This window comes from Canis lupus, chromosome 16 (assembly GCF_011100685.1).
Source record: "Canis lupus familiaris isolate Mischka breed German Shepherd chromosome 16, alternate assembly UU_Cfam_GSD_1.0, whole genome shotgun sequence".
NCBI lineage: Eukaryota > Metazoa > Chordata > Mammalia > Carnivora > Canidae > Canis > Canis lupus.
The window spans coordinates 31,664,538-31,685,850 of NC_049237.1; the positions used below are offsets into that span (position 1 = coordinate 31,664,538).

Genomic DNA, 21,313 nt, shown 5'->3' on the forward strand with positions numbered 1-21,313 from the left:
GTGCCTTGGGTTTGTTTTCTGTTTATTTGCTCGTTGTTGCGTACAGTGTGGGGGGGTTTGGATTTTTATTTTTTTAATTTTTTAATTTTTTTTGCCTTCTGCCCCAGTTGGAGTTTGCCAGATGTTATTAGGGCTTGTGAGCCTCTGAGTAATTGTAACTCTCAGGCTTGACTAGCTAATTCCAATGATTTAGAAAATCATATTACTTCTGTAAATTGGCTCCAGTTGTTATATTAAAATCCAAGCTCCTGCCCATCGTCGATGTCTGCTGCCTTGCTCGGGGCAAAGCTGGGCATATACCAGGAGCACAAACCCAGACTATAGAAGATGACTCAGTGGGTAAAAAGGCTTGGGAAAGGTTGCAAAGACATGCAGCCTTTTATTCAACTTTTACACGATTCTCCCACAAGTACAGTTCAGAACCCCATGTTGGTATGAAATTAAAATTCATTTATTTCTGAGATAATGAAGCATAAGACCCAATTCTCAAATACCGCAACCTTCTCTACTTCTACAAACCACAGGTCTACAGGTTTCAACGAGGGACAAGGCGGGTACTCCCACACTGCTCCTCTCGCCACCACTCCTGGCATGGATAGTTAAAGACACTGGATCTCTACAGAGAGGAATGTTTGCCTCAGGCCACACAGTAATTCCCCAACAGATCCAGGCCAAGGACCTAGGCAACCTGGCTGTTCAGCCCCTATGAGGAGAGTCCTTCGGTGCATTTTGGCTCATAGCAAAACAAGCGTGCACAATGCACATTACCATTTGATGCTGAGGGACCACAGCCATATTTCTTGATGAGGAAAAGCAAGAGGACAGAAAGCAGAAACCATGCTTCCTCCAGCCCCTGGATGACTAAAGACTTCAACACATTTTTCTAAAGCCACCAAGACTTTACAACAGCCTTAGAATTTCTCTCCTCTGTCTCCCATGCATACTGCATTAAACTTTATAAATTCCCCACTTTTTTTTTCCCCAGCTCACTTTTCTCCCTTAGATGAAACTAAGCCCTAGCGGGCTCTCTAGATAAGCAAAGCCCTGCTATAGAGAAACTACTCAAGACATTAACCTTCTAGGTGATAAGGTCTTAATCCATTTACAGAATAAATGTCTCCAGAAATCGGGGCACCAGGGTGGCTCAGGGGTGGAGTGTCTGCCTTTGGCTCACGTGGAGATCCTGGGGTCCTGGGATCAAGCACAGGGAGCCTGCTTCTCCCTCTGCCTACGTCTCTGGCCTCTCTCCATGTGTCTCTCATGAATAAGTAAATAAAAAAGAAAAAAAAATACGGGTCTCCAGAAAGCCCCAACCAGAAAACTTGAACAGTAGGGATTTGAGTTGCTGCTGGCCAGGAGGAGAACTATCACATGTCATCTTGACTTTGAGGTCTAGGGTCACACCACATAGACAGCAGGTTTGGTGCCGCTCCTTTGTCAACAGGCAAAGCAATTGGTCATAAACAAGTGTGTCTACAAGACAACTTGTAGTTGTCTTTCTAACAACTTTGGAAGCAGTGAAGTGTTTTAAGCACTTTAGTAAGTCAGCCCAGACTCTGTTTTCATAGAAGGCAGTGGAGACATCCCAGTTCATGGGTTTTTTTCCTCCCTCGTGTGGTCTGTCAGTTGATGCTGCCAAGATCCTCCGCCCTCCTCAACCTTCTAACAACTCCGTTTAATTTTTGTTTCAAAAAAAAAAAAAAATCCCATTATTCTTTCTCCTTGTTCACTTGTAGGATTTTCAATATATCATTAGGCTATTTTGCAGTTTCTAATATTTTATAAATTATTTGCTTTGTGGATGTTGCAATTGAGCCAACCAATATTGTCTTGAGGTAATTTCTCCCTTCTTATAGTTTAAGGCTAATGAAAAGCATGCCTTTTGCTGTCACCAATGTTGAGAAGGTGATAGTTTCTGTGGAGTGCAGTGGCTATTAAAGACAGGGGACAAAGGAAAAAGCAGGTACCCTAGAAAATAAAAACATAATTATGAAGGGATTAGCCTCCTTTGCTTGGTTGCAGACAAGCTCCTAAGAGCAGAGCTGTGTCTTACTCACCTCTCTTCAGTTCTCTGTAGTTTATTCACGGTAGGTATTCAGTGAATAGCTACCGGCTTAATGAGGACTTCACTTCCTAAGCTGCAGTGCTTTGCCCTGCAGAGGTTGGTGTTTCCTGGATAATACTGATGAGCTCTGGAGTTGAGGTCCTATGGGATAACAACATAGGAAGGAGGCTAAGGTTCTAGTAGGTATTCAGAAACGTGGGACCTGAGGGCTAAGGGTGCGGGAGCAGGAAGGATGGTCAGTAACTCACTGAGTAAAACAGGTGCAACTGCAAAGAAACTCTTATAATTTTCAACATAAGCCTGCACATCAAGTCAAACCAGACAAGGAAGTGAAACTTCTAAATCAATGACCTAAACATAAAGATGAGTCTTGCAGAGAATTTAGGATTCCGGGGCTTTAGTGTGATGCTCACATAGGAGAAATATACATCCAGGAAAATCTTGTAAAAACCATCTTGTCATCATTCAAAACAGCATAAATATCACTTATCTTTAAGTTTTGATAAGTGGGGGAAAATGTGAGTTCAGTGTCACCTTTGCCCCAACAAATTTCACTTAGGATCTCATGAAAGCATGAGTCTGGGGGCAAAGGTACTTGCTAAACCACTTAAGGGAATAAAGTGGTTTAAGCACTTTAGTAGCTCACACTGATGTATAAACAATAAAAGTTAATTACATATCATTTTGATACATTCACACAAAGATCTATATTTGGCAAAACATCTTGGCAACATTTTGTTAGCCTAGCATATTTATTGTGCCCATTTGAAAGTAATAAAAATGGCATTTCTGAAAAAGTATCTCATAATTCAAACTACTCACTGCCCCCTGTGTGAGCACAAACCATGGAGCTTTCACTGTAAATCTTGAGAAAATTCTCTGCCTAATAAAGTACTACAGGCTGATGCTTTAGGTTATGGCAGTACAGGGGTTGGGGAGTATTAACTAACCAGTCACAGACTCTTAGACTGTGACAACTAGATTGGGAAACTGACCATTTGCTCTAACCCCCACATAATACTGGTAAAGAAGTTTTGGAAAAAGTTAAGCAGTTTGCCCAAAGTCAATCAAACACTAAGCTGAGGAGTCAGGACTCAAATCCTTGTGCTTCCTATCTCCCAGACAATCCAAGTTCAGAAGATGGCAGATCCTACTTTTTTTTTTTTTAAGATTTTATTTATTTATTAGGGAGAGAGTGAGAGAGAAAGAAAGTGCAATTGCTGGGTCATAGGGCAGATCTATTTTTAACTCTTTGAGGAACCTCCACACATTTTTCCAGAGTGGCTGCACCAGTTCACATTCCCACCAACAGTGCGAGAGGTTTCCCCTTTCTCCACATCCTCTCCAACATTTACCCCAAAGATACAGATGCAGTGAAACACCGGGACACCTGTACTCCAATGTTTATAGCAGCAATGTCCACAATAGCCAAACTGTCGAAGGAGCCTCGGTGTCCATCGAAAGATGAATGGATAAAGAAGATGTGGTCTATGTATACAATGGGATATTACTCAGCCATTAGAAATGACAAATACCCACCATTTGCTTCGATGTGGATGGAACTGGAGGGTATTATGCTGAGTGAAATAAGTCATTCGGAGAAGGACAAACATTATATGGTCTCATTCATTTGGGAAATATAAAAAAATAGTGAAAGGGAATAAAGGGGAAAAGAGAAAAAATGAGTGGGAAATATCTGAAAGGGAGACAGAACATGAGAGACTCCTAACTGGGAAGCGAACAAGGGGTGGTGGAAAGGGAGGTGGGTGGGGGGTGGGGGTGACTAGGTGACGGGCACTGAGGGGGCACTTGACGGGATGAGCACTGGGTGTTATGCTATATGTTGGCAAATTGAACTCCTATTAAAAAAATATGTAAAAAAAAAAAGAAAAAAGAAAAAGAAAGAGAGTGCACGAGAGGGAGAAGGGTCAGAAGGAAAGCAGACTCCCCACTGAGCAGGTTCCGTACTGGGCCTCAGAAATCATAACCTGAGCTGAAGGCAGATGCTGAATGGACTGAGCCACCCAGGTGCCCCGATCCTACACTCTGGGCTGTTATCTTTTAGCCTGTAACAAATAATCTCGGAATAACAGAGCAGACTGCTGTGGAACAGAGACTCCCACTGACTGTTGTATTCTAACTGCACAGTAATCTCGTCTTCCCCTGTTCCATTCTTCCAGAGAACAGTGAGACATACGGTATTCCTCCTTTTCTGAAGGATAGACTGAGCTTCTGTACCCTCCATGAGCCTGTTTTGTGGATGGGGCCAATCTACAGAGGAAAACTTCCTTCCTTGCTTGATAGTTACATGGGGAGATAATGTATTTTTTCCAACTTAGCCCCAAAGCAATCAGTTGACAAGTCCAGAGTAGACCCCTGCGGTAAAGTGAAATATAAAGACTCTCTGGGTGGCAGGTGTTTCCCTTTTAATGACAGCTTAACTGGTGAAGTGTTGAGGCTGGCAAGGCCGTTTCTCCCTGCTGTCTGCATTGGGCTGGGAGCCAGCACAAACCTGCCTCGGTGACATTTCAGGTCAGACCACTATGTCAGGAATCTCCCTCACAGCGCACAGAGCGAGGGAGGGCTGTACCCTGCACACTTGTAGCCAGAGTCTGAAAAGGAGAAATCCAAGGGAAGGGGGACACTCTTGGGGCTGTGATCCATGCTGAAGACTTAAAGGTGGCAGACTAGAACAAAGGGTGGGCTTTGCCTGAAAGTTGTGGCCCATTTACAAATATGCGGTTAAAGAAGAATGATATTTTCCAGTAGGTGATGGGATGAGTGGAGAACAAATGGAATTACATGTAAGGCTGCAGTGATTCTTCCTCCTGTTATTCCTTCATTCAATAGATTTATTCGGCTCCTGTGAGTGGCAAGTGCCTGCTGGAAAGCTAATATGTTTTAACTTCTACCTTCAGTCAATTTATAATCTGGCAGAGTAGAAAAGACATATATGAATAACCTTAAAGCACAGCAAAATACGACCTAAAAACAAGACTTTTCTAGTTTATAGGCAGCAGGTAATATGTTCCTGATTGGGGGGTAAGAGGAATCTCTTAAAAGAAAACATGCATTTGCTTAAGGAGCAAAATTTCTATAGGAGAAATAAAAGAACTTTCTAAGTTTAGCAAACTGGGTAAACCAAAGATTAGCACATGTTATGGAATACCGAGAGAGAGAGAGAGAGAGAGAGAGAGAGAGAGAGAGAGATCGCATTTTAATGGGAACAGGGCTCTGTGGAGGGGAAACATAAAAGGTAAGCCTGAAAATATAGGCTTGGCCAAGATGGTGATGTTCTAATATATCTGAATGAGAAGTGTTTGCTTTCACTGGGGGATAAAGTTTTGATCAAAAGGGTGATGGCAATATCTGCATTTCCACCCAAGGAAAGCAGAGGAGAAAGGACAGAACAAGACAAGATGTAAGGGGATGGTGATGGAAAAGGAGAGGAGGGCAAAATGAGGTTGAGTCACATTGGATTCATGATGAAAAAGAAGAAAAAGGAGGAAGTGCAGGTGTCTGAAAGGATGAGAATATGTAGGGCTCTCTTGAGGTAACAGGAAGATGCATAGGGCACAGATGAGTGGCATCTCAGAACAAGGCAAGCTCAAGCATTGAAGGATGCTTCAAAGCATTTAAGTCCAAAGGAAACAGCAACCAAAGACAGAAATGGCACAGAACCAAGGAAAGCTCTAGAGTGGCAACATGGCCACGAAATAAAGTAGTTGGGACTCAGAATGGTAAACTGAAGGGCCAAGAGAAGACCTTAAGAAAATAGAAAGGGAAGAGAAGGATCTGCTGCTTATGAGCCTATTGCTCCAACTATGATATAACAGACCCTGAGGAAGGTGTCTGATGACATGTCAATAATTGGTTGAACATGACAAGGAGAGGGGGGAAAGGAGAATAAATTTCATGAGCTCAGTTCATCAGCTCTTTTTGTATCCATGAGAGACAAGATGAAAGCTGAAATCAGCGAACAGCAGGGGTATTCAAAACTAAGCAGCCAAAGGCAAGAAAGAGTTGGTTTGTAAGGCATTCTTGCAATGTGTCAACTCATTGGGTATAGAAGAAAATGAGAAGAGACTACATTCTGGAATGGCTGAGACGCTGCCTGTTGCATTGATTTCAAATATAAGCAGATCAAAAATAAGAGCCAGTTTGTAAGAGGAAAGTGACAAATTTGGCCTGAGTCATATTGGGTTTGGGAGGCTAGCAAAATGTTCAGATGGTGACGTCTAGCCAATTAAAATTCATGGATTGAATTTAGCCCAGGAGAGAAAATGTGTTGTATAAAAAACTTAGGCTTAAAAAGTGTTCCCACATTGGTTATAGTTGATGGGGGTTGTGGAGAGACAAATGAAAATGAGTAATCACCCAAATTCAAATACATGTTCTAAGTTAGTACAGGGGAACCACAGTGAGGTGACCCAAATTTCTGAGAAACAAGCCTGCCCTCAGAAGATTATATCATATATTGACAAACAAAAAATAAATGCAAGAAGAGAGATGCCTGGGTGGCTCAGTGTTTGAGTGTCTGCCTTTGGCTGAGGGCATGATCCTGAGGTCCTGGGATCAAGTCCCACATTGGGCTTCCTGCATGGAGCCTGCTTCTCCCTCTGCCTGTCTCTGTGTGTGTCTCTCTCTCTGTGTCTCTCAAGAATAAATAAATAAAATCTTTAAAAATAAATATATAAGTCCAAGAAGAGATATTTTGAAATCTGAAAAGGATAGAGTGATTCCTAAAATGAACGACATCCTCTACCTCTAGAATAATCTTGAAACATAAAAGATGATAAACAGATGTTAGGCTCTTAAAGAGGAATAAGAATTAATTTGATTAGATTGAAGATCCATGTCTAAGGAAAGAATATATCAGTAAGAAATTAGATTGATCAGAGGTAGAATAATGAAAGGGCAGATGTTGAACGTGCCCATCTAGAGCACCTGATCCTTCTCTGTGGACCCTGGGCAGGCTGATGCCTACTGCGGAAATGAACATTTGAGGCTATTTCAGACATGAACTGCCAGGACTTCGCTTTATGGTTGAGTGTTTAAAGGCTTCAGGCTATTAAAAGCAGAGAACTCTCCTACTTACTTATGTTTTGAGGCACACCTGGAAACCTGATTATAATTTGGCTCCCATGCAGCTTTTCTACAGGGAGAAAATACCTGTCAAACAGAAATGAATATTTGTTCCCTTTGGTCATTCTGTTTCTCACCGTAAATTAATAAATTGCCATTGTGTTTAACATATCCATGTCTTATGACCTTTGTATCCTGAGTCTTCCAGCATGGCTAAATACAATCACTTCTGGGACATCAAATAGATTAAGTTTCAGGTTTTGCAGAGCTGAGGGCAGGACACTGGACCACTGGGAATCCAGCAAGTTCACGGCATTCTGAAAGACCTCTCAAGAGCCAGCCTACTGACATTGTTTAATTAGCTGATGGGATGTCCTATGCTGAACCACACTACATTTTTGGAAAGTTAAATTGAGGTTCGGTAAATTTTAGCCAACTTCCTAAGACCAGAAATAGATGAACTTTCAAACTGGCAGTAGAAGTATTTCAAGCCTTTCTGTCCTGTACTGATTGAAAGAAAATCATAGCATAGTATATTATGAGATTGTGTTCTGCATTAGATACCTGAGCTCCAACCCACCTCAGCCACTTACTGGCTGTGCAACCTTGGGACAGTAACTTGATGTCCCTTGTGGTTTCTTCATCAGTAAAACTGAGGAGATATTTATTTATTATTAAATAATAATCAAATTTTTATTACTGTTATTTATCATGAGGTATAGACAAATACTAGCATTTATCTCGGGGTTAAATGAGTTAGTATTTATAAACATTTCAAATAGCAGCTGCTAAAATTTTAAATTTTCAATAGCAAGCAATTGACAATAGCTGGCAAGGAGGTAGAGTAACTGGAATTCTCATACATGACTGATAGGAATGGAAAATGGTACAGCCATTTCAGAAGACACGTTGGCTTCTTCTTATAAAGTGAATATAAACCGGGGCACCAGGATAGCTCAGTTGGTTGAGCATCAGACTCTTGATTTCGGCTCAGGTCATGATCTTGGGGTCCTGGATTTGAGCCCCACATTGGGCTCTGTGCTCAGCAGAGAGTCTGCCTGAGATTCTCTTTCTCCCTCACTTTCTGCCCCTCCCCCAACTCAGGCTCTCACTCTCTTGCATGCTCTCTCTCTCTCAAATAAATAAATAAATAAATAAATAAATAAATAAATAAATATTTTTAAGTTAATATAAACCATATAACCCAGCAATCTCACTGCTAGATATTTACACAAGAGAAAGGAAATCTTCTGTCTACATAGAAATCTATATGCAAATATTTATAGCTGCCTTATTCATAATTGCCAAAAACCAAAACAACTCAAATATTCTTCAGGTGCTGATGGATAAACACAGTATAGAGTATAGTACATCCATACAATTGAATGCTACAATGAAAAACAATGAAAAATGAAATGAAAAAGGATTGATCCCAAATACATTATGCTAAGTAAAGAAAAGCCATACTAAAGGTTACATAGTATATGATCGCAATTATATAACATTGTAGAAAAGGCAAAAACTATAGGACAGAAAACAGATCAGTGGCTTCCAGGACATAGAGGTTGAGGGTGTAGAGATTTACTAAAAAGGAGCACAAGGAAAATTGCAGTGATCAGAGGGTAATGAAACTCTTCTGTGTCTTGGTGACAGTTTGTACTACTATATGTGTCTAACAAAACTCATAGACCTGTACTCCAACAATAGCACATTTTAGCTCAATTAAAATATATATAAAAGAAAGGGAAACAGATAGGGAGATAGGGAGACAGAAAATTGTGTCTGGCATATAGTAACATAGTAAGTGCTATAGAAATGTGTATTGAATAGAAATTAAATTTCTTACTTTGATGTGTTTCATATAATAATATGACTCTACTCTCTAAAAAAAGAGTGGTAGAATTGTTATTTCCTAAGTTCTTACAAGGATGATATCTGGGGCAGATCATTAAATAAATCATTTGTGATCTGTATGAGAAAAAAATAGGATATACAGATAAGTAAAAGGAAAAACAATCACCTATAATTCCACCATCTAAACATAACCATAGTTGAAAACTAACTTATAGCCTCCCAGACTTTTTGCTATAGATGAAAACAATCAATTTTTAAAATTAGAAAATGGTTTCATACCATACATTTTGTTTGAAAACTGCTTTTCCACTTTGCAATATATTCTGAAGAAATATGGATCTGCATTATCAGTTTTAATGATTGCTAATTTATACTACCACATGTCTCTTGCTGAACATTTAACTTGACTCCAATTTTTGGTAATGTAAACCGAATCATGTGGAATATTCTTGATATACTCAATGCATCTTTATTGACACAACATTATTTCTTCATGGTAAATTCTTAGAATGGGAATTGAAATACCAAAAAATGTACATTATACAACTTTTCATTCATATTACCAAATTGCTCTCCAGAAGATTATATAATTTGCTTATAGCAAATTTGGAATGGGACTTGGAGCTATGTTTCAGTGGTCCTTTTCTAACAGATCTTTTTTCTTAACTACTTTATAGATTTTAAATGTTCATTTTTTCAAATGAAAATATTTTTAAGTCCACCTTAAGCACTATGAAAATGTGCTGAATTTTTGTTGGGTATCAAGTGATGTAAAACATTACTAGGAAGGCAAATCAACTGAGCATCTAAAATTATTCTGAGATTACTTGAAAGTATCACCTACTCTACTGCTGGCTACCTTTACTGGGTAGAACTGACTTCATTTTGTAGGTAGGGACACTCCCAGAAAAATGGTAGCATTCCACTATGATTATCTCTAGGACAATCAATCATGACATTTTCCAACTTTACTGTTTAGCATACTTATAAATGGTCTTGAGTTATACTCATCACAGTGACCTTTTGGGCAGCGCCCTAAATCAATGACCAACTACTTCCCTCTAAGGTAGACAAATGGATATTGTCTACACTTCCTTGGTCTATTTAATCAAATGTTTTAGAAGTCAGTGAAAAAGCATCCCCCTGAAGCTGGAAACAAACAGAAATCCGAACTTCATTCTGCACAAAAGATCTATTCCTAAACTTGCAAAACATAGGTTTCCTCCCCCTACTCAGTCCCTCATTAAATCCTAATACGGTTTTGCAAGTCACGTCTAGACTTAGTTCAAGTCTTGGTCAAGGGAAGAGAAAGCAGTTGAATTTCAACAACCCTGAAGATCAGAAACAGTTAAATGAAAGTGACTATAAACTTACCTCAGACAGAAAACTAGGTCCTTTCAGGGAATTGACCTGTACAACTGCTAACCTGTAGCTTTCTAAAAATATGTTACCTTTAAGATCTTGAATTACTTTCCTTAAAGACTGAACTTTCCAGATAACCAGATTCTAATTCATGCCACCTTAAGATAATTCAGAAGATGTACTTATGAATTACTCCACTGAGATGGAAATAGTAACCTGATACGAACACTTGCGCAATATTCACAATTATATAACACAATTAGGATTGCATTTCACTTAGTATATATTAACATCCAACTATCTGCCAGGCATCGTGTTAGGTGCTGGGGAAACCGCCTGCTCCTGCAGCAACTCTCCACAGCTCTCGAAGCGGGAGACAAAGTTCCTTCGTGCCCCAGGGAGCCTCCTGCTTGCCTGTGATACAACAGTGACTGAACTGAAAGCAGATCCAGTGCCTCTCTTCCCAGGCTGTCACTCTGCCCCATAATGCCCTGATTATTGGAACATTTTAACTCCACCTGTTCTGGGAAACTGACTTGCGCTAAGATACTTTGGCTGTTTCAAAAGTGATAGGACAGTGTGATGGAAACCATTAATGCTAAACATCTCTCAAATAACTAGAAGCAATGCTTTCTACTATCTGCATCAGGCCTCTCCTGAGAGGAGGGGAGGCTAGATGGCAGTTGAGGGGCCAGTCACTTGTGAGGGTCCCTAGAAATATCACACTGGAACCCCCTTCTTTGGACCTTGGAAAACTGCCAGGCCTTACGTATGTGCCTCTCCCTCCAGTTCTATGGCAGGAACAGTACCTTAGCCGGCCTCCCGCTCTACCTTCACCCACAGTGAGCAATGTCCTTGGGACTGACCCAAGCAGTGGCTGGGGGTGTGGGGAAAGGAAAAAAGGGAACCAAGTCTGAGGAAAAACATAACCATTGCTACCTAATTATCTTTTTCGGTAGTTCTAGATTATCACAGCTTTCTATTTGCTTTTCATTACAGTATTTCTCCCCAGGATATTTATTCATGGCGTCCAACTCTTGATTTCGGACCAGGACATGATCTCAGGGTGGTGAGATCAAGCCGCACATTTGGCTCCATACTGAGTGTGGAGTCTACTTGAGATTCTCAGTCTCACTCTCCCTCAGCCCCTCCAGCCCTGCACTCACTCATGCTCATGTTCTCTCTCTTTATCTAAATTAATAAATAAATAAATAAATAAATAAATAAATAAATAAATAAGACTTGTGATGTCCTAGAGCTAAGTGGTGTCTTAATGTCTTAAGGGGTGTCTAAATCCCTAATTTTACAGAGGTATTCCCTGGCCTGCCCCAACTCACATAGCTAGGTACTGAGAGAAATGGGCAGCTCTTGACCTCCTGAACCCCCATCCAGATCTTCCAATAGTACCCAGACCTTTTTTTCCCACTGTTCCCACTTTCAAATCACTTGTAAAGTGATATCACTTATAAAGCCTTAAGGGAACTATACTCCTTCAAAGAGTGCAACCTATGTCTAACAATATAATCCTAGCTCTGTTAACATTACTCAGAGGTCAACTTCAAATTCCCACACTGAATCTTCAGTGCCAGTCAAAAAGCAAATTGTTAATAGTCAATATGATAACAAGAAAATACTTACACGGCAAAATGGATCACTTGTAAACTAAAAATATTTACTCCATAGATTAGCACTCTTGGGGTCCAGTAATTTATATAACCTAAAAATGCCTAAACTTTAAAAAGCAAAAGGAAATACTTTGAGGTGCATGCATTCTAGTTTTAATTGTATTGTGACATTTAATACAAATCTTGGAATAATCTATAAAGATGTGTAAATTCTAGCATCTGCTTGAGGGATTCATAAGCCAATAGAGAAGACGTGTACAAAAAGTAGAGAAAATAAGTCTAGGATTTTCAAGAAGGAAGAGGGGTCTCTTTACTGGGGTGATAAGAAAATGCTTCCTGGTAGAGGTAGCATTTATGCCAGGTCTTAAAGAATAAGATTTGGGCAGGAGACACGCTGATGGATGGGTCGTTTCAGATAAAAGGAAGAACCTGGTAACAGGAAATTACAGGGTTTGCTTAGCTAAAAATGAGTATTCAAGGTGACTGAGTTGTAGGATACACAAAGTACACAGTGGGAGAAAAAGAGTCCAGTTGACATTACAACACTTTGTGGAGGACTTTAAAGGTCAGATTTCCGGGTTCTTTTGCTTTTTCTTAATTAGGTAGGTATTTCAGACTTCAGGGAGGTTAGGAGACACTTAGAGTACCATTTTGTTCCATTTACAAAGTCTTGCCCCAATAGAGTCTGCATCCTGTGTGGAGTTGCATTGCTTTATCAATTAGCTAACAATTACCTCATTTATGTGAGGGTGGACAGAAATTAGAGTGTCTTCATTTTATTTTGGTGTAGTTCAAAGTCAATCTGAACTCTTCTGTGGCTTCCTATTATAAGTGTCCAGATGCTTAGTTAACGGGAAGGTTTGGCCATCCTTATCTGAAAGAAAGACTTTGAGAGTTAATAGATTAGGTTTCAGCATTTAACTGAGCTTCATCTTTATAACCTTTCAAAAACTGTTGTAATTTTCACTTTCAGCACTTTAAATAATTGACGATAAATTGTTCCAAATCCGGGCTATATGGAACCTCAGCCTAGAGCTTCAGAAAAAACGCAACCTTCAACTCTATGCCTGAGGTCTCCTTTGACCCTAACATAGGGACAGACTTTTCCAAACATTTTTCTGGATCCTGTCCTGGTTGGGATTTATCTGTTCTCCAGGGAGCTGACAGGGAGTAATGCTTTGTGTGGGAGGTAGAGGACTGGTAAATCCATCTGTGTCTTATCACTGTTTTCTTTTGCCACACTGATGAGAGCCCTGAAATGACTCAGTTATTGACACATGCATTATTATCTCCCGACGAACCATGGGAAACTCACCCACATCCGTTCTTCCAGATTCAGTCTTGCATCAGTCTCAGCTCTACTTGGACATGTCCATGAACTTCTCAGTCCTTCCTTAGATTTGGTCCTAGACTGCAAGCCCCTTTGCTGGGCAGGAGATGGTATTAGGTTTTCCCCTATTTTATGGCAATTCTATTCATTCCTCTTCCTCCTACATCAGTTTTTCATACCTTTCCGGCACACTGTACGCCAATGGAACTGAAACATCTAGGGGAAAAAAACTCGCTGTAGAGAACGAAGCAAATTATAGGCTACTTATGTGCCAGAGAAGCCTTTGGCCAACTCAATTCAGCTAGAATAAAGCTGTCCAGGCAATATCTTCAAAGGAAGAACACCACTTTCTACTATGTTCTAATTGATGTCAATCAAAGTTGATTTGTCTGCATAGATATCTACTTTCATCTGCTTAGTTGCATACGATTTAATTTATAATGGATGTTACAGAACAGGAGATAGAATGCTTAACTCCTACTCTACCAATTGCATTGCAAAATATCTTTAGGCAATTAATTAATTAAGGCAATGCAAAATACTGAGCAGGTTACATATTAAATCTGAGATGATTTCTGTATCCTATACTAGATTGAAGATCATATATTGTTTGCTCCCTATGCTAGAATAATCCAGCCAGTTATTTTCAACTCCATGGTGCAAAGTAATACCAGTTCTCTTTATGGGTGTGTGATGTGAACTATTTACAAAATTACCCTGCAATTACTATGTGGAGTTAAGGTAATTACATAGCAATTGTCCTATAATTATTGGATTTTGTATCTGATTTATAAAATGCAGTATGAATTACATGGTAATTAATACTGGGTCTTCCTGGTGTAATTTAGTTATTATTCATTAGTTCATTAGTAAATCCTATATCCACAGAGATCTGTGTGTTTCAACAATAGCAATCAGTATTTAAGCCTCAAGACTTGGGAATCTGACTCATGCATTAAATAACCCGAAAAACTGGTGTAAAGCTGTATATGGTTCAGCAAAATTAACCAGTGTTTCGACATGATCCTAATACAAATTACAATATTTAGGAAATATACAATCACCCCCACCCTCACCCCTCACACATATATTTATACTTTATGTTTATTTATTTCTGTGAACTACCACCAGTTTCACATCTGTTCCTACCAAGCTGATGAATGTGGGGTAAGGCTTACTACAGAGCCAGTGAACAAAAAAAACATCCTATCAAACACCACTCAAATGTTTTCATAGAGTTGTCTTCAACCTTGATCAGATGTTGTAATCACCTAGGGAGCTTTAAAGCACTGATGTTTGGATCCACCTCTAGAGATCTGGTTTAAATGACTGGAGAAGAGCTAGGGCATTAGAAATTTTAAGAGCTCCCCAGGTAACTACATTGTATACCCTAGATTATTTTTATTTGCAGCCCAGATTGAGTGCCATTAGCTTTGAAATATCACTAGAGACAAGACCAAAAGATTGCTGAATATTTGCAATTTCCAAAACTCTGAAGTGAATTTTTGCTGTATAGCTTACATTTTTGGACAAGAGAGTCAAAGAATGTTAATCATATCACTGCTGGTAATAAAACGAATGTGGCTTGCCTACCTTGCTAAATGTGTTCTATCACATATTAATTTAATTACTCATTTTTAAAAATTTTTAAGAATTTATTTATCTATTTATTTATTCATTTATTTGACGAGAGAGAGAGAGAGAGCACAAGTAGGGGGAGCAGCAGGCAGAGGGAGAGGGAGAAGCAGGCTTCATACTGAGCAGAGAGTCCAATGAGGGACTCAATCCCAGGACCCTGAGATCATGACCTAAGCTGAAGGCAGAAGCTTAACCAACTGAGCCACCCAGGTGCCCCTAAAATTTTTTTACCAAAGCATGCATGTGCATACTTTAAAAAGTCAAGGAGTATGGGAATCAATAGTTTCATATCTTACTTTTGCCCCACGCCAGCACCCTAATCCCCAGAGACAATCAATGCTGTATCTAAATAATACACTTGCTCTGCTATATCTTGATTTGACAATTTGATACCTTATCATTTGATGTCTATCAAATGATAGACACAGTTCATTTCCCCTACTACAGACACACACACACACACACACACACACACACACACCACCCTCTACCAACTTCCCAAAACACTTAAGCCACAATGTTAGTTAAATCAATTGTTAGTGCTTATATAATTATGATGGTAAATAGCCTTGACATCTGGAATTTGTACTATGAAACTGTAATTGTCTCACAGAGAGGTCTATTTGCTCAAAATCCCATGTGCCTATCAGTAATTCCTCCCCCAAAATATCCAACAGAACTCTAAAACATTCTTAATAACAAAAAGGTAATGACAACTGAGTGAGCACTCATGTACCAGAAGCTATTTTTAAGCACCCCACATGTATTAATTTAAACCTTCTCTCAACACTATGTGGTAGAACTATTATTACTTCCATTCTGCAAGAAAAGAAAACTGAGTTAAGGGATTGGCTGCATGGTAAGTGATGAAAAGAAACTGAAACCCATATCCTCTGGCTTCTTAAGGAGGTCTCAACCCTCACACAGTGCAGGTCAATGAACGATCAGCCATCAAGCTTTGCTTTCCCCTCTGGCTCTGCTTCAATCTGGAACAACTGCCCTTCGGAACCCTGCATGGTTGCAACCCTGACACCCTCTCTTCCTCTCTCCTATTGGCCTCTGCTTCCTGGACCCCACTACAGACTGTTTCTTATGCTGGACCCTCACTGAGTAGAACCCATTCTCTAGTAAATTCATGATCAAAGGGAAAGGAAGGTAAAAATTTTGAGGCATGAGTATCTAAATGTCTTTATTTTGCCTGCGTATTTTGTTAATAATCTGGCCGGTGTGCTGGTTTCTTCTTGTTGCTGTAACAAATAACCACAAACTCAATGGCTCAAAACACAAATGTAGTCTCTTTCCATTCCAGAGATTGGAGGTCTGAAATAGATGCACAGGGCTGCTTTCCTTGTTCAGGGAACAATCCATTTCCCCATTCATTGCAGCTTCCAGAAAACATCTACATCCTTTGGCTTGTGGCTCCCTCCCTCTATCTTCAGAGCCAGCCCCATCAAACCTCTTCTCCCTGTGCCTCTGTTCCATCCTCCCATGCTGTTCTGGAGAAGCTGATTCCTGATTTGGTTGTGCATGTGACTTGGGAAACACTCAGGATCTCTTTCTGACTTTGCAATATACAGTGAATGTCATGGTGCAAGAATTTTCCAGTAATTATACTGAGTACTCCATCGGTACCTCGTCTATGAAAAAAAAATCATGCTTTTCAGTTCTGAGAAATGTTATAGAAATATTATTGCCTTGCTATACCCTCCACATTTTCCTTAATTCTGAATTTTAAATCAGGGCTCTTACATGAACCCCCAGTCCATTATCATTCTGTCATTTCATATACTCTGGATGATTACTTCAACTTTATCTTCTAACTCAATGATTTGTTTGTTTCTGTTATTATATTTTTACATTCTGAGAGTTCTGACTTGCTCACTTATGTTGTCTTACTGGTTGGTTCATTGTTATTGTTGCTTTTGTTAAAACCATCCTAATTTTGTCTTATGGATATAATATCTGGTTGTGTGTATCTGAGAGTATAGATCACAGCTATATTTGTTGTTTTGTGTGTTTTATTTTCAACATTTTCATTTGCTCCCCGCCTTGTTTCTTTATTCTCAAATTTCCTGTTATTCACTCCGGTGGGTTTCGGTCACTGTTTTCCGTGTTTGGGGCTTTTCTCAATTGTGCGGTGATCCTTGGCTTACTGGAACATTTAGGACCAAGGCACTGAGGAGCTCCACAAGACTTCTGTGTGGGAGGATGGGGTGTCAGTAAGTAAGCTGCACTCTAATATGTCAGGGCCCTACCTTTTCACAGGAGGGCATCCAGATGTCAGTGTCTGTAGATCTTTTGTCTAGGATCAGCCAACTTCTGCAGAGAAGAATGCTCCAATCTTCTGCCCTGCCAAGACAATGACCATCTGTAACTGGCTGCAAGGGTTCTTGGAACCATGAGGTCTGGGAGATGAACACAGGCAGTCTGACATTTTAGAGTATGGACTTTCACTTCATGCCCCCTGTTATCTTTAAGGCAAACCTCTCCAGCTCATTTCCATATGCCAATTGTCCCCAAATCCATATTCTCAGGGATTCAGTTCCTCTAGAAAAATCTATCTTAGGCAAGAGTTTAAAAGGCATTGTAGGGATCCTGCTGCCCCTAGCACAGACTTTCACTCATACCTCCTGTCTTTATCCTTCATCTCTGCCTTTAGGTCCCTGGTGCCTTGGTTTCCTGAGGCTCTCCGTGTGGTCCTGCAGCAGGACCTCACTTGTTCACCACTTTGTCAACTCTTAATTTCAAAATATTCTGTTCTCTTCAGATTTCTACACTTCCACCGATACAAATGGAAAGTGTCCCATCTTTCAAAAATATTGTTTGATTCCTTTTGTTATCTTTCACATGATTTTTACCCAGATGGGTTCAAAGCCATTTTTTCCCCTAAAAGTGGAATTTCCCAAGATATAAACAGATGTTCAATTTTCTGTGTTTAATAGAAAGACTCCAACCTTTCAGCCCAGGTTTTGGCAGGGAACAGAAGACAAACTGGAGCTGGACAACTGAGGACAGTTGAATGAAGTGTCTGGACATTTCCAATGATGGCATGAAGCCATTAATTACCCCCAAAGAATAATAAATAGACAGAGAAGTTACCAGAATCCAAAAGAGAGCTATGTGGATAGAGTTATTAGATGGGAGATGTGACTTCTGCTAGATCATCTAAAGGGCCACAATTCTCTGCTTCTTCCCATAACCATGCCATTTGTGGTGTTGTAGTTCTTTTTACTAAAAGCCAGAGTCACCTCCCCCTACCTCTTGAAAGCAGGCCAATCTCATGTGACATTAGCCAATGGAATGCAGCAGCAGTGAGGGCCAGACAACTCCAAGGAAAGATGGACACTTGATGGCTTTCAGCTTGCTCTCTTGAAACCCTGCCCAGCTGCCATGAGAATAACCTTGAGCTAGCTTGCTGGATGATAAGTTACAAATGTCCCTTTCTCCCCTGTGGTTCCAACTGACAGCCAGCCAACTGCCAAATTCTGAAGTGAAAGAGTCCCAGGGCAGCCAGTACCCAGCCAACCAACAATGTGAATGCAGATTCAAAAAATGACCTGGCCACGCCAGGCCCAGGCCAGAATTAGCCAACTGAGCCCAATGTAATTTTCAACCCCACAGAATCATGAACCAAATAAATGGTTGTTTAAGTCACTAAATTGGGCAAAATTTTTAAATGCATCAATAGCTGACTGATGCCAGCTTTTAATCAAGGGGAACAGCCAACATGTAGCGACAAGGTAGGAAGAAGTCATAAAAAGAAGTGCCCTGACCCTAGGCTTCCTGTCCTTCCAATGACCTGTGGACGGCGGCTGTTCATCTAACTGCAGAGTGAGAGAACACGTCCATGCATCTCATGTGGGTCAGGCTCCCGGCGCAGAGAGCAGGATGGATGCTGAAGTCGCAGCACACACCTGGAGGAACCAAAGAGAAGATATTCACCATACCTGCTCATCTGTGTTTCAATTCACAGAATGTTTGGAGATGTTTGCCAAACGTCTGCAGTTACACTGGCGACTCCAAAGAGATTCCTAAAACAAGATCTGGAAACACAAACTTTTGAGCTAAGAGTGGTAGGAAATGGATAGGAAAGACTGTTTATTCCAAGTGTATTACACCAGCACTACTTTCTGGTACAGACCAGAACAAGCATTAATATTTCCTACTGCCTTCTCAACACATACCTAGTAATAAATTATAAATCCTACACCCAAGGTAGGAAGCATTCAAAATATTCAACCCTCAACTAAACAAAACCCCAGCTAATCTAAACAAAATTCCAATCAACAGGATTGAACAATCAGCAGTTATACTTAATGTTTAAAGAGAAAGTAGTATAAGAATATTAATCAGTTTGGGTTAGGTATAGTTGCAAGAGAAAACTGAAAATAACGTGAAATAAATAAAAGAGAAATTTATTTCTCTCACACATAAATGAGGTCTAGAGAAAAGCAGTTCAGGGCTGGACTGGCCATCCACTCGGGCTCATTCTAACTTGGTGCTTCACCATTCCCAAGGTGCAGCTTCTACACCACGATCCCAGATGCCTGTAAGCCCCGTTGAGCACATCTGCATTCCAAGCACTAAAAAAGGGAGGCTAGAATATGTGAAGAGCAGATCTGCCCCCATGGACATCTGTCTTTTTTTTTTTTTTTTTTTATGATAGTCATACAGAGAGAGAGAGAGAGAGAGAGGCAGAGACATAGGCAGAGGGAGAAGCAGGCTCCATGCAGGGAGCCTGATGTGGGATTCAATCCCGGGTCTCCAGGATCGCGCCCTGGGCCAAAGGCAGGCGCCAAACCGCTGCGCCACCCAGGGATCCCCTGGACATCTCTCTTAAGTGTATATCTCTTCTATTTACCTTCCATTGTTCAGAACTTAGTACCCTGATAGGTCCTCTCTAGAAATAAGGCTAAGAAGGGCAAGTTCTACTCCATAAGGCCATGTGCTTTGCTGAAAACTTGGGGCCTAGTATAAGAGAGAAAAAAAAGAAAGAAAGAAAAACAAATAATGGGGAACAATCAGTAGGTAGTCTCTGCCTCACCTTTTATTAACTAATATTAAGTATTCACTCAATACGCAGCTTCCAAGGTCATGTTATAAAAGATTCATAGTCTACTTGATAGTCTTTGTACACGGAATCTACAGTGAAGTATTTGCTGGTGATCAGATTGATGATTTGGAACTTATGAGCATCTCCAATTATCAAAGATTTAACTTTTTGTGCAACATTGAATTTACTAAGTCAGGAACATGGACCAGAGTGGTTTGGTGTGACTTTGTTTTAGTAACAATGGTCCGACAAGGTCTTCTATTTAATCCACTGTAAACATTCAAGATAATTTTGGCTGGAAGTCACAAAATAGTGGCTTAAACTTTGTAGAAATTTATTTCTCTTCCATAAAAGTCTTGCAGCGTATAGTCCAGAATGCGAAGATAACTTCATAAAGACATCAGGAGCCCAGTGTCCTTCTTTCTTTCTTCTCTGCCATCCTCATCCTGTGGCTTCCCCCTCTGGTGCAAAACAGTTTCTCAAGGGTCACCTGTCATGTACATATTCCAGCTGGCAAGAAGTAAGAGGAGACAGGACAAGTGCAAGGCCAGTGAAGGCTGGTGGGTATGGAGAGTGGGTAGAGGCGAGTAAAGAGACGAAATAAGATTCACCAGGTATCGATAACTATTAAAGCTAAGTGGTTGACATGTAAAGATTTATTCTTTCCACTTTTGTACAAGCTTGAAATTTTCCACAATACCAGAGATAAAAGTTAGTAAGATAAAATAAAAAATGTATCAAATGGATACCCCCGGATACTGCACATTGCTTCTCTTTACATATCAAGAGCAAACCTTTATCACATGCCCACATCTGGCTAAAAGAAAGGTAATTAGTCCTTGGGTCCATGAGTCCAATTACAAATAGCTTTATCACATGGAAAGAAAGGTAACATCAATAATGGGGGAAAGATTATGGGCCCAAAGTTAATAATCAATATCTGTGTCTCTCCATCCCATTAGTAACATGAAGATGGAATACTGTCCAGCATCTATAGAAAATGATGTAATGATAGCAAGACTAAGGCCGAGTAGGGGCCAGTAGCAGATACTTACCATTATGTTAACTTCTTTCCCTAATGATTTTGAAGACCAAAAAATCATTGTATTATCAAATACAAATAACTTCACAATTATAAAAGAGTACTTATCTTCCATGAATTAGGAACCTTTTATCCAAGAGCACTCCTGTGTCTCAGGGTGTGGAATCATCATGATATCTGAGCTTTCACACCTTATTTTTAACAGGAGTTCTCAAACACTGGTGCGTAAGAACCTGCTAGGTGCTGGTACAACGTGCAG

The 21,313-nt window shown here is 40.1% G+C and overlaps 1 long non-coding RNA gene across 1 annotated transcript; it reads right to left on the reverse strand.

The window, feature by feature from the left end:
• Positions 1–1,238: 1,238 nt before the first annotated feature.
• LOC111090169 lies at positions 1,239–18,433 on the reverse strand. The gene is made up of 5 exons (XR_005371476.1): positions 18,218–18,433; positions 17,215–17,308; positions 12,726–12,865; positions 2,058–2,206; positions 1,239–1,968 (listed from the first exon to the last, which is right to left on the reverse strand). It is a non-coding gene; the product is annotated as an uncharacterized LOC111090169 (long non-coding RNA).
• Between the last annotated feature and the right edge of the window lie 2,880 nt (positions 18,434–21,313).